This window comes from Prunus persica, chromosome G8 (genome assembly GCF_000346465.2).
Source record: "Prunus persica cultivar Lovell chromosome G8, Prunus_persica_NCBIv2, whole genome shotgun sequence".
Classification (NCBI taxonomy): Eukaryota; Viridiplantae; Streptophyta; class Magnoliopsida; order Rosales; family Rosaceae; genus Prunus; species Prunus persica.
The window spans coordinates 7301123-7313773 of record NC_034016.1 but is presented as its reverse complement, the minus strand read 5'-3'; positions in this window follow the sequence as shown (position 1 = coordinate 7313773).

The window sequence follows — 12651 nt, the reverse complement described above, 5'->3', positions numbered from 1 at the left end:
GTTCTGGCTCATCCTCTGATGTCGGCAGAAGTGCCCAAGCGCTCCATTGAAGAGTACCTGATGTTCTTCAGGCACTGTACTAAGAGGTCCACAGCACAGTGGCAGGTGGTGATCAGAATAACCTATCCCTGGTCCAACCTGGATGCCAGCTGTTTGAGAAAGAGCCAGAAGAAGAATCTACTAGAATTGATTTTAGGAAGAAATTTCTGAGTGTGACTTTGACAAAAGACCTGCCCCATGGAGGAGGAAAGCCTCCAAATTATCATTTAGGGGCAGAAGTCTACCATCCCAACTTCTATGCAAGGCAACTTGGCTGCCCACAGCTTATTCCATTCAAATCCTATAGGAGCTGCAATTGGGCCACCTCCTGCAGAGATGCAGACGATCTGGAGGTGCACAAGGATGCTAGATGTGCAGTCAACAAGATCAACAATAGTGCAGATGCCCTTTATCCATCCTTGGAGCCAAATTCCTGCAGTTCTGCCGAGTTTGATGCTTGATGGAAGGCCAGATTTTGTAGCTTGCCAGCCTCCATTACTGCACTCAAGGTTCTCTTTCACGGCTAAGACTCCTGGACTGTCTTTGCAGATGTGGATGCCAAGAAATTCATGATGCAGACCATCAAGGACATTAATGCCCAAGTTATAGAAGGTAACTTTCAATTCTGTCTGTTCTGCCTATTCTGTCTTTAGTGATGATGCCTAACATTTTTGTTCTGTCTGTATTAGATTCCTCTTTGACTGAAAACATAGATGGGCAGTCCATCCAAACTGGATAAGTGATTGGTAAGCTTTCTATCGTTCTGTTCCCTCTATCTTTTCCTGCTGGATTTGCTTCTGACTTTTCTCTGTTCTTGTGCAGTCACCTCTGTCATTGCTGCTGGGGACTTGGAGCTCCCTCTAGAGACGAAGAGGATGAAAATCTGGCAGAACAACCAGCTGCTGAGGCCACTCCTTTTGGCAGAAGGAATAGAAAGGAAACTGCTTCTGCCCAGCACAGTGCTGCTTAGCCTGCGACTTCAGGTAAATTCTGACAGTTTGAACTTTTTATAATTCTGTTTTGTCCTGTTCTATCCTATTCTACCTTATGTTCTAATGGTTTATTGTCTGCTTATTGTAGCTGAAAGTCCCCCTCCTCCTCCTATTAGGTCAAAAAGACTTAGAAAGAAGACTGTGGTGGAATATGTAGCCATGGAGGAATCTGCAGCAGCTCCCACCAACACTTCTGGGATGGATGAAGAGCTAACAGAGGCCTTCGAGGCAGTGGAGCAGGAGAAAGGGCTAGAAGAAGCAGAAGAAGGACCTCAAGAAAAGGCAAAAGAAATGAAAGAAGAGGTGAGTATTGTTTTCTGGCTATGTCAGCTTTTTTTTTGTTTCTTCATTTCCTCTGTTCTGACTTCTGTCTATCTATAGGAGGAAATCCCTGCTGAAGTGATTGCAGAGAGCATTGCTTTGGCGCAGAGGCAGCAGGAGAATCCAAGGGCGGAGCTGACCAGCTCGGAGTTGGCACTTTTTGAAGAAGCAGAGGCAGAACACTCCACTGCCGTTCCATCAGCTGAGGAGCAGGCAGAGCAGTCTGCATCAGAGCCTCTGGAGCATGCAGAACTACCTGTTACAGTCCCAGAACCTGGAGTGGAAGTGGCTGCTGCTGTTCCTGAAGTTGTGGTACTTTTGATTCTAGTTCTGTCCACCTGTTTCCTGCAATTCTGTTCTGTCTTTGCTTTTTTTAACTGTTAGTCTTGTCAAGTAGGAGTGCCTAGGACCGCTGGTGTTCTGGCAGTGGTGACCAGTCCTTTGAAGCCTCCCATCGTTGCTGTAAGTGTTACTGCATTCCTAGGCTTCTTTCTTTCCTATCCCTTCTTAGTTCTGACTTACGTTCTTTTCTGTAGATGCCTATCCACTCCCTTCCAGGTTCATCTGCCACAACTTCCTATGCTGATCCAGAGCTGGCAGAATTTGAGGCTATGGATCTGGATGCCCAGCTGGACAAGCTGGAAAAACTCAACTCTACTCCTAACAAGGCCTTCAAGGCAGTGGAGGAAGCCATGGAGAGGCTGAAGATCTGGCAATCTACTGAGCTGGAGCTGGATGAGGATAGGGAAGCTATTGACCAACTGATAAAGGATCTGGACCTACTACACAGACAGAACATGGCCCCCAAATCCATACTTGAGATGAGCCTTGCCCTGGCAAGAGATTTGCTCAACCTCCAAGATCGTTATGAGGATCTCAAGCCCACCTTCAAGACCTCTGAGTTCTGCAAAGCCACTCATGAAGCCAACTTGGCTGATTATGCAAAACAGAAGGCAGAACTGGATCAGAAGGTTGCAGGGTACAAGGAAGCCAAGTCCCCTGCAGACAGGCTCGAGAAGTAGATTGAAGAGCTTCAAAAGCGGCTGGAAGAGTGCAGGGCGGTACAGAGCAGGCTTGCTGGGTTCCAAGACCAAGGCTACCTTCCTTGTACAGAACATGATTTCAGCTTCCAGGCCAGCTCTAGAAATTGCAGAGGCTTCAATCCACCAGAGGGTGCTGCTTCAAAAGGAACTCTCCATCAAGAAGGCCAACTTGCAATAAACCCTTAGGAAATTAGGGTTTTAGATTCTAGTTTTTAGAAATGTAATAAACAATTTAGCCATAAAAAGTGGCTATATTTAAATAAAAATTTATTTATTTTTGTGGTAATTCCGATTTCTTTTGACAAAAAGAAGAGAGAGAAAAAGTAAATTAAAGCATACTTAACAAATTACAACAAAAATGAAAGTGATCACAAATTAGAACATGATTTCAGCTTCCAGGCCAGCTCTAGAAATTGCAGAGGCTTTAATCTACCAGAGGGTGATGCTTCAGAAGGAACTCTCCATCAAGAAGGCCAACTTGCAATAAACCCTTAGGAAATTTGGGTTTTAGATTCTAGTTTTTAGAAATGTAATTAATAAACAATTTAGCCATAAAAAGTGGTTATATTTAAATAAAAATTTATTTATTTTTGTGGGAATTCCGATTTCTTTTGACAAAAAGAAGAGAGAGAAAAAGTAAATTAAAGCATACTTAACAAATTACAACAAAAATGAAAGTGATCAGAAATTCAAACAACAGTTTCATCTTGCTGTCTCTCTATTCCAGGATCTGTCTGCACAACCTGTGAATCCCACATAGTTGGATAAAACTTCTTTAACCATTTGCCATTAATTGGTGCAGCATGGACATCTCCATCTCGATCCTGTAATCTGTATGCCCCCATTCCAAGGATCTGATTAATTATGAAAGGACCTTCCCATGTAGGTGACCATTTTCCATAACTAGCTATATGCGTTCCAAGGGGCAGAATTGCTTTCCAGACTATTTCCCCTCTTCAAAACTCTTGTTCTTCACTCTTTTGTTGTAAGCCCTTGATACAGCTTGCTTTCCTGCTAAGAGTTTGTTGAGGGTATCAATCCTGCTTGTATCCAATCCTTCCAGTTCTAGCAGCATAGCTTGAGAGTAGTCTTCTCCAAGCAGACTGTGTTGATGAGCAATTCTGAGGGATTGGACTGCTATCTCCATAGGCAGAATTGCATCATGGCCATAGGTTAGAGCATAGGGGGTCATGCCAGTTGCTTCTCTTTTTGAAGTTCTATATGCCCATAGAGTTTCTGACAACTTCTCATGCCACTGTTTTGGACTTTTCTCAAGTATTTTTCTAATAATGTTGATGATCACCTTGTTACTTGATTCTGCCTGCCCATTAGCTTGGGCATAATAAGGGGTGGATTAAAGCAGTTTGAATTTAAATGCTTCTGCCATATCCAGCATCTCTCCAAATATAAAAGAAGATCCTCTGTCAGTTGTGATCGATTCTAGAATGCCAAACCTTTGTATAATCTGCTCTTCTATGAAAGTGATGATCTCTTGAGATGTTGTGGACTTAACAGGCTTGGCTTCCACCCATTTGGTGAAATAGTCTGTAGCTACAATGATAGAACAGTGTTGTTTGCTACTGGCTGGATAAATCTTACCAATGAGATCCATTGCCCATCCTCTGAAAGGCCATGGTTTTACTACTAGATTCATAGGAACTGAAGGAGCCTGCTGGATTGGGCCGTGCCTTTGACAAGCCTCACGCCCCTTGGAATAGTCAATGCAATCTTTCATCATAGTTGGCCAGAAGTAGCCATATCTTCTGATTAACCAGCACATCTTTCTTCCTCCTTGGTGAGCTCCACATATTCCTTCATGAGTTTCTCCCATGACTTTCATGTATTCTTTCTTTCCAAGGCACCTCAGGAGCACCTCATCCTTCCTTTTTCAGACCAAATCTCCATTCCACATAAGGTAGTTAAAAACAATGATTCTGACTCTCTTTTCAGAAGGCAGGGTTGGATATTGCAAGTAATTTATGATAGGATTTCTCCAATCATCTTCAGTGATTATGGCAGAATTAACATCTATCTCCATTCCTCTGGTCATAACAGATGGTAGACTTTTCTTTCCTACCTTGATGATTCTTTGCACACAGTCTTCAGGCATTTGTATACCTGTTGCTATCTGAGCCAATTCATTGGCTGCAAAATTTTCTTCTCTTGGGATATGTTCCCAAGTAGCTTCTCTAAATTCTGTCAGCAGGTTTCTAGATGCAAATAAATAAATAGCTAAAGAAGGACTCAGACACTTATATTCTCCAGCAATCTGTTTCAACACAAGCATAGAATCTCCAAAGATTTCCACAGATTGGATCCCTAATTCCACCAGCATTTCTAAGCCAATGATTAAAGCTTCATATTCAGCCCTGTTGTTGGTGCACTGGAAATCTAACTGGAAAGAATAACAATGTCTGATTCCTAGTGGTTCCTTTAAAACAATCCCTGCTCCGGAAGCTACATCAGTCTTTGATCCATCAAAGTACAGTTTCCAAGGTGTAAGGTGAACTGAATAGATGGGATTGTTGAGGCAAGTATGAACTCTAGTCAGCAAACCTGCATTTGCTATGTCCAAAGAGTCCATATTTTCAATCTCTTCTCCTGGGTGATCTGCTAGGAAATCTACTACAGCTTGTCCTTTGACAGCTTTCTGAGGAACATATCTGAAAGCAAATTCTATCAAAGCCTGAGTCCATTTTCCAATGCTGCCTCTCAACATTGGCCTCGTTATCATGTATTTGATTAGGTCTGTCCTGGCAATGATGTAGATGGTGAAAGGCAGCATTTAGTGTCTGAGTTTCACAGCAATGAAGTATAAGGCTAGACAAAGCCTTTCAATTGCAGAATATTTCCTTTCTACTTCTGTCAGAGTTCTGCTCAGATAGTAGACTGCATGTTCCTTCCCTTCCTTGTTATCTTGAACCAACAGACTCCCTATGGACAGTTCCGATGCGGAAACATAGAGTTTAAGTGGTCTTTCTCTCTTTGGTGGGGATAGAACTAGTGGATTTGAAAGGTAATGCTTGATTTCCTCAAAAGCTTGTTGGCGCTATTCTTCCCATTTGAACATCTATTCCTATTTCAATCTTAACAAGGAGGAAAAATGCTGGATCTTTCCTGTAGAATTGGATATGAATCTCCTTAGAAAGTTAATTTTTCCTAGGAGACTCTGTAGTTCTTTCTTGTTCCGGGGTGGTAGAGCTTCTATAATGGATTTTGCTTTGTTCTTGTCAATCTCTATGCCTCTTTGGTAGACCAAGAATCCTAAGAAATTTCCTACTTGAACTCCAAAAACACATTTCTTGGGGTTCATTTTCAGTTTATGTTGTCTCATCTTTAGGAATGCCTTTCTCAGATTCGATGCATGGTTTCCCTCCTCTGGGGATTTAATCACCACATCATCTATATATACTTCCAGAGAATGCCCTATCATATTATGGAAAACAGAATTCAGTGCTCTTTGATAAGTGGCTCCTACATTTCTTAAGCCAAAAGGCATTACAGTATATTCAAAAGCACCTATATGTCCTGGGCACATGAAGGCTGTCTTGTGGATGTCTTCTTCTGCCACCATAATCTGGTTATATCCTGCATTGCCATCCATAAAAGATAGCATTTGGTTATGAGCAGCTCCATCCACTAGCATGTCTGCCATTAGTATAGAGTACTCATCCTTGGGAGATGCTTCATTCAGATTCCTGTAGTCCACACAGATTCTAACTACCCCTGTTTTTCTTTTCAGAACTGGCACAATATTGGCTAGCCAATCAGCATAAACGGCTGATCTAATGAATCCTACTTTGAGCAACCTTTCTATTTCTTCCTTGACCTTCAGTTCTGTGTCCATAGACATTCTTCTTCTGGCCTGCTTGATTGGAAGGTAGCCCTCCTTAATTGGCAGCTTGTGTTCCACAAATTTTCTGTCTAATCCCGGCATTTCATGATAATGCCAAGCAAAACAATCTCTGAAATCATGCAAAAGTGCAATGATTTCACTCTTAAGTGGTTCTTTCAACAGTGCACTAATGAAAGTGGGTCTTGGATCCTCTTCTGTCCCTAAGTTTATCTCCTGCAATGAATCTTCCACTTCTGGTAAAGAATCATCTAGTGTTGCTGGTGCAAAGTCTAGTACTTCCTCATGTAAGGTCTCTTCCTGTTCTTCAGTGCTCTCATGGGTGAATTCTGCCATATTGATGGCTGGATCCTACCTAGAGAACCCTCTCTCTTCCCAATATATCAACAATCTTTTGTAATGGATCGGATTGTTGCAGCTCGATCTTTCTCTTGTTGATTGAGACTAAACATCAGAGTTCTGGAGTTTTAGAACAAAAGGTCTATTCCAGTCCTCTAAAGAACTGGCTAGACCATCTTCAATGAGTCTCTGGGGCGTGACACCATGGGGGCGGCCGTTCTGTTGACTCCAAAGAAAGTGAAAGGTCCAAGGTCATCATGATAATACTTTGCCTCAAAACATATAGCAGAAGGTAGAAACGGCCGTGGATCGGCCTCTACTATCTCCATGTGACCTTCTTCATTCCAAAAGGCTAACTGCTGGTGCAGAGTGGAAGGAACACATAAGCTGTGGTGAATCCAGTCCCTGCCAAGCAGGGCATTGTAAGTGGTAGAAGTGGTGTCTACCACAAAAAATGCAATCTTCAGTTCTTTGCTTCCAACTATGACATCCACATCCAAGATTCCATGAGTTTTGGTGATGCCCCCAGCAAAGTTGGTGACAGTTAAGCGTGTTGGAATCAAATCCTTCTCTGTTCTGTCTATCTTAGTTAGCAACCTGTGAGGCAAAAGATTAATGGCTGCACCTCCATCTACCATGACTTTGGAAATGGGAATACCCCCAAAGTTTGTTGTTATGAACAAAGGTCTGAGGTGATTGGCCATTTCCTTGGTTGGTTTGGAGAAGCAAAGCTGTTCTGCAACCGGTTTGTTGACAGTTCTGCCTGTCTTGGGAGTGCCTGTTTGCTGTTCTGGTGCCTCCTCTACTTCTGCCAACCTGCACTCAACACTTTCCTGAGAGAACACGTCTCCTTCCAAAGTGCTTTCTTGTCCTTCTGCTGCCCTGAACTTCTCTGGCAGAATGAACACCATGTTAATGCCTAGATCACCTTGTAACAGGCTTTCTAGTTCTGCACTAAAAGCCTCAGTTTCTTCATCCAGTTCTCCATCATACTCCATCTGTTCTTCCCCATATTCTTCTGTCCAGTCTTCCTGTTCTCCTGTTTCAAAGAGTCCATTCTGGTCATCTACAGATGGTTCATAGTCCAACTACTCTTCTTCATACTCTTCAATCCAGTCCTCTTTCCCTTCTACTAGAATAGATTCGGATTCTCTTTGTGCTTGTGAAGGCTCAAGTTGACTGCCTAAGGATGAGGCAAGATTGATAGAAGGTTTGCCTGGAGATTCTGCCTTTTCCAGCTTTTGTGGCTGGCAAGCTGTTTGTTCTGCTGGAGGAGGTACTTCTGGTTTTTTTCCTTTTCTGGCAGAACTGGTCTCTGGAAGTACTTGTGTATTGTCCTTGTTTTTTAGGAAAGTGCAGTATTGCCTTTGAACCCTCCTCTTCTGAGTTCTGGTTAGCTCCAGAGTTGGTCTACCACTTTTCCCTATAGAATACCATCTGCCCTCTATGATAGCTGCCAAGAGTTTCTCACTCCTAGGCATTTTAATAGGTATTTCCTTCTTGGGCTGCTCGATTATTCTTCTGCTGCGCTGAGCACATCTAAAATGGTCCTTCTGTCTGGCTCTATCTTGAGATAGACCCAGAACTCGGCCTTGTCGATGGCATGACATCCCAGTCCTGTCAAAAACACTAGGTGTGGGCTGATTCTGCCTATCCAAAACCATTTCTAACTCAGTCTCAGACTTGCACTTGCTGCAAAGCACTACTCTAGCCGAGATAATTGCTCTTGGCCTCTGACTAGTTTCCCTTATGACTTTTATGCCTCTGCTGGAGCTGGCTTCTGTCGCTGGTTTACTTCTTTTCTGTTCTGGCCAATTTGAGTTGAACATGTTGACTTGTGGTTGAGGAATGGGATCTGTTGTAATTGATGGAGGTTTCTCCGCCAGTTTCAGCCTTCTTGCTGTTATTCCTTCTTGTATGACATCCCTGAAAATAACACAACTATTGGTAGAATGGTTCCAAGAGTTGTGCCACCTGCAATACTGCCTGCCCTTGAGCTCTTCAAGCTTGGGCATCCTGTGGGGTGTATCTATTGCTTTTTGTAGCAACATCTCATCAAATAAAGCATCCACCTTGGTTAGATCAAAGGAATAAACCTTGTTCTGTGTTGGTTTGTTTGGAACAAATCCTCTTGTGAATGGTGGCGGCTTTTGGTCCTTTGGTGGCTTTGTAAGAGCCTTGCAACTGATGGGATGTTTCAATTTTGCCATCTCTACTACTGCAATTTCTCTTTCCTCCAAGCCTTCTGCATCTTCTTCTGATTCTACTTCAATAAGATGTATTAAAGAAGAAGGTGACTTGTAATACGTGCCTTTGGAAGAGTTCCTCTTCTGTTGTTCTTCCCTAAGCAGCTCCTCATATTTAGATGCTTTATCTACCAGTTCTGCCAGATCTCCAAATAGCATCTCATCAAATCTTTTTCTCAGAAAGATTTTAAGGGCAGCCTAAGCAATCTGGACGAAGTGCCTTTCTTCCATAGGGATCCGGCACTTTATTTTGAGCTTTCTGAACCTGGTTATGAAGTCTTGGGCAGGTTCATCTTCACTCTGTTTGAGGGCAGCAAGATCACTGATGGTGACTTCTGGCTGAATCCTATAATAATAGTCATGGAAAACACTTTTTATCTGCTCCCAAGTTTAAACAGAATTAGCCGGCAGACTGGTGTACCAGGTGAAAGCTTGTCCAAAGAGAGAATCCCTAAAAAGCCTTAGTTTTAACAGAGGGTTATTTTCTATAGCTATGCACTGGATAGAGAACCTGCCCATATGCTCAACTGATGAAGCATGGGGATCCTCTCCGTTGAACAAGGTGAAGTTTGGCACCTTGAAGCCTGGTGATAGAGGTATCTGATCGATATAAACCGGATATGGCTTTCTATAGGTGGGCCTCTCTCCTCTTCTAGCTTCAGGCTCCATCATCTCTCTGATCATTCTTTGTAATGCCCCCATGTCATTCAAAGCATTGACAGGGTGTAGATTTCGTCCCTGTTCTAACTGGACGTGATCAACCCTGGGCTCCACTCTGTATGGCCTGGTCAAAGCTTCCTCCTGTGTTCTTCCTCTTCTTCTAGCTCTGGATGATTCCTTCAGTTTGCCCCTGGCCTGTTCCTGTCATTGTTAGCAAAAGGGTTGTTTCCCTATCTGCCTCTTCTGCCTCTTACAGGTGGAGGGAATGGATTGGGATCCATCCTTCTGGGTCTGTAGGGCAATACAGCTGATGGCTCAAGCAGAAGTGCCAAAGGTTGATCATGTGGGGCCACAGGTTGTGGAATAGGCTGACGTTCTGGCTGATTCTGCTGGATTTGAACTGGTGCAGGGCCTTATGGCCGGACTGGGGCCTTATGATCTCAGAAGGGATGGGCTCCTCCCCTTTGTCCAGCCTGGATCTCTCCATGCCCTGGTATTCCAGCTATTTGTACAATGAGAGGGTTCTCCTGGTATGGCCATGCTAATCCTGGTGGAGGGCCATAAGGAAGGTTTAGCTGCTGGACTATAGCATCCGGATTTGGAATTCTGGCCATGGCAGCCTCACGGTCCTTCCTTAACTGCCTGTTAACCTGCCATTACATCATGGCTGTCATGTTATTGAGAGTATCCTGACTCCTTTGTGTTGTAACCTCCTGTCGAAACACAGATTCCTATATTTGATTCATCTTCCTGGAGCCAGTCATGGAAAGTCTGCTTCCGGTACTGCCGTGGGCTGATTGCCTAGCGTCACTTTCTTCTGACTCCAACCTTTCCTGAGAGCTACCTGATTTATCTCCATGAGGTGGTGCGGGTTCTGGCTAGAGCTTCCAATATTCATAAACTTGAGAAGAATTCTGTCAGAGTATGTATACTGGGAAGTCCCACTGGGCGTGCCAAATTGTTCACCCGTTTTGTTTTTTACTCATGTGATGGAAGGGCAAAGTTCCTCATTGCCTTGAAAACCATTGACTGGTCAACACGCCAACTTTCTTTGGTGTGCGAGCGTACCACTGCTAGCAATAAAAAATCCTAATAGACTTTTTTGAAACAGATAACTTGCACTCCAAGTTACTGATTTCTAAACAAGCGATTGTGAATTTGGGTGAGGAATATCTCCCAAGTAAGTTCTTTTCCTACCTTAGACTGGTAAGGACTTCATAATTTATCACAGTATAGAATTAGTAGTTCTGGCCAGAATATATGATAATACAGTGGACTGTTTTAGGCATAACTCCCTTTTACAAAATTAAAAAGGGAGAAATCTACTCTAGAAAGACAAAACGATGGCTAGAATCCCATTTCTGCCTGGGTAGAAACTTCTGATCCTGGCTGGACTGAGTATGCATGTGCTGGACTGAGCGGTTAACAACTTCAACTGCTTAACTTCAGCTGTAAATCGATACCAAAGTTTAATTTTGGCAGAGCTTTAATCTACTTCAAGCATTGGGAGGATTTTGAGCCGACAGAACTGCGGCTTCTTCAGTCTGAAGGAGCAGAAGTGGCTGGACTTGAGGACTTAATAAACTGGAACTGCACTGTAAAATTTGTTGAGGTTTTCATATTTGTGAAAACTCAAACTCTACTTGTCTTGGCTTTTGCTGAACCAAATTTATAACGAGAGAAGTCTCGCTTTGAATGACTTCTTTCTCTAAGTCTAAACTTTGGAAGTTCTGATCTATAGCTGGCTTCTTTTGTGGCTCAAATGAGCTTTTGGTTGCTCCAGTTTGTTTGAAGGTTCTCAGTGATCAAGTGATCATTTTGAGTTTTTTGCCTTTGGTTGATTTTTTTGATTGTTTGATTGGTTGTTCAATTTTTTTTTGTGTGTCGCTCTGCTCACCCTCTCTTTATATTTATAAGAAATGTTCTGGAGTAGGGTTTCTTTCTTTTAATAATGGGCGGCAGATCTTTCATTTTTAAATACAAGGGGTTTTTATCAATTTTGGCAAATAGGCTCTCAATAGTAAGTTCTTTTTAAGACCAATCACTTCTCTATTTTTTTTTGGAAGAGAACCTAACCCCTCTTTAATTCCAACTGCCCCTTGTGAGAACTCAAAACCGTGATGGTTTGTTTGATTTCCCTGTTTGAACAACTCTATGTCCTTCTGCTTATCTCTTTTTGAGAACATAGCCTGCTTATCTCTTGGAAGGATCGCCCTCTTTGGAGTAGAAACATTATTTCCAAATATATAAAAAGGATTTGATCTTTCTGATGGCAGAGTTTCAGAGAAGTTTTCTCCTAGTTGCCAGCCACTGACCTGCTTTTATTTAATTCCCAATCATCTCTGTGATAGTTGAAATTGTTGACTTTTCAAAGTCAGAGAACAACACGTGGGCCTGTTCCTCTCTTGGGTCTTTTCCTTTTTTTAATCATTCCAAGCCCAGTTTCGAGTTTGGGCAATAGGCTGATCTTTCTTTTCTTCTCTTTTTTTGAAGCTCAAGTTCGTGTTGTCGTTGGTTTTGACAAATCATGGGCTGGGCTTTGTTGGATTTTGGGCTCTGTTTTCTTGTTTATTTTGCGAAGCCCAGACTGCTTGGCCCCTGTGTCTTTATTCTGGGCTTTTTCCGCGTTGGGCTGGGCGTGTCAAATTAGACCCAAACACCTTGCTTGTAAGCAATTTCTTGTGATATATTGGGTTATCAAAGCTCAAAAAGGGTATATCAATGTCAGTCCTATTCACACATATTGTTAATAATGCCATGAAATTACAAGTATCCATCACATCCACCTATCTATATATGTTGCTATGTCAGATAAGATGACATTTATTATCAAACACTAATAATCTCTCAAAATCTTATACATTAATGATTTCTATGGACCATTTGATTCAAGTTTGAAAACCATTATTCTTTTGGTACTTACGTAATATCGTAAAATAATCAAGTTTGAAAACCATTATTCATTCATATCGTTAAATTTCTTTATACCCTACTCCTAATTTGTACATATGAATGAATACAAGATACGAACAAATGTGGTTTAAAGTTAATAAATAAGGTACAAAAAGATGTCATGCGCCACTACTTAGCAGCACAGTCAAGTTAGCTTAAGAGCTAAGAGAATAATGCAATGCAAGGTTCTTACTTTGAGCTTTAGA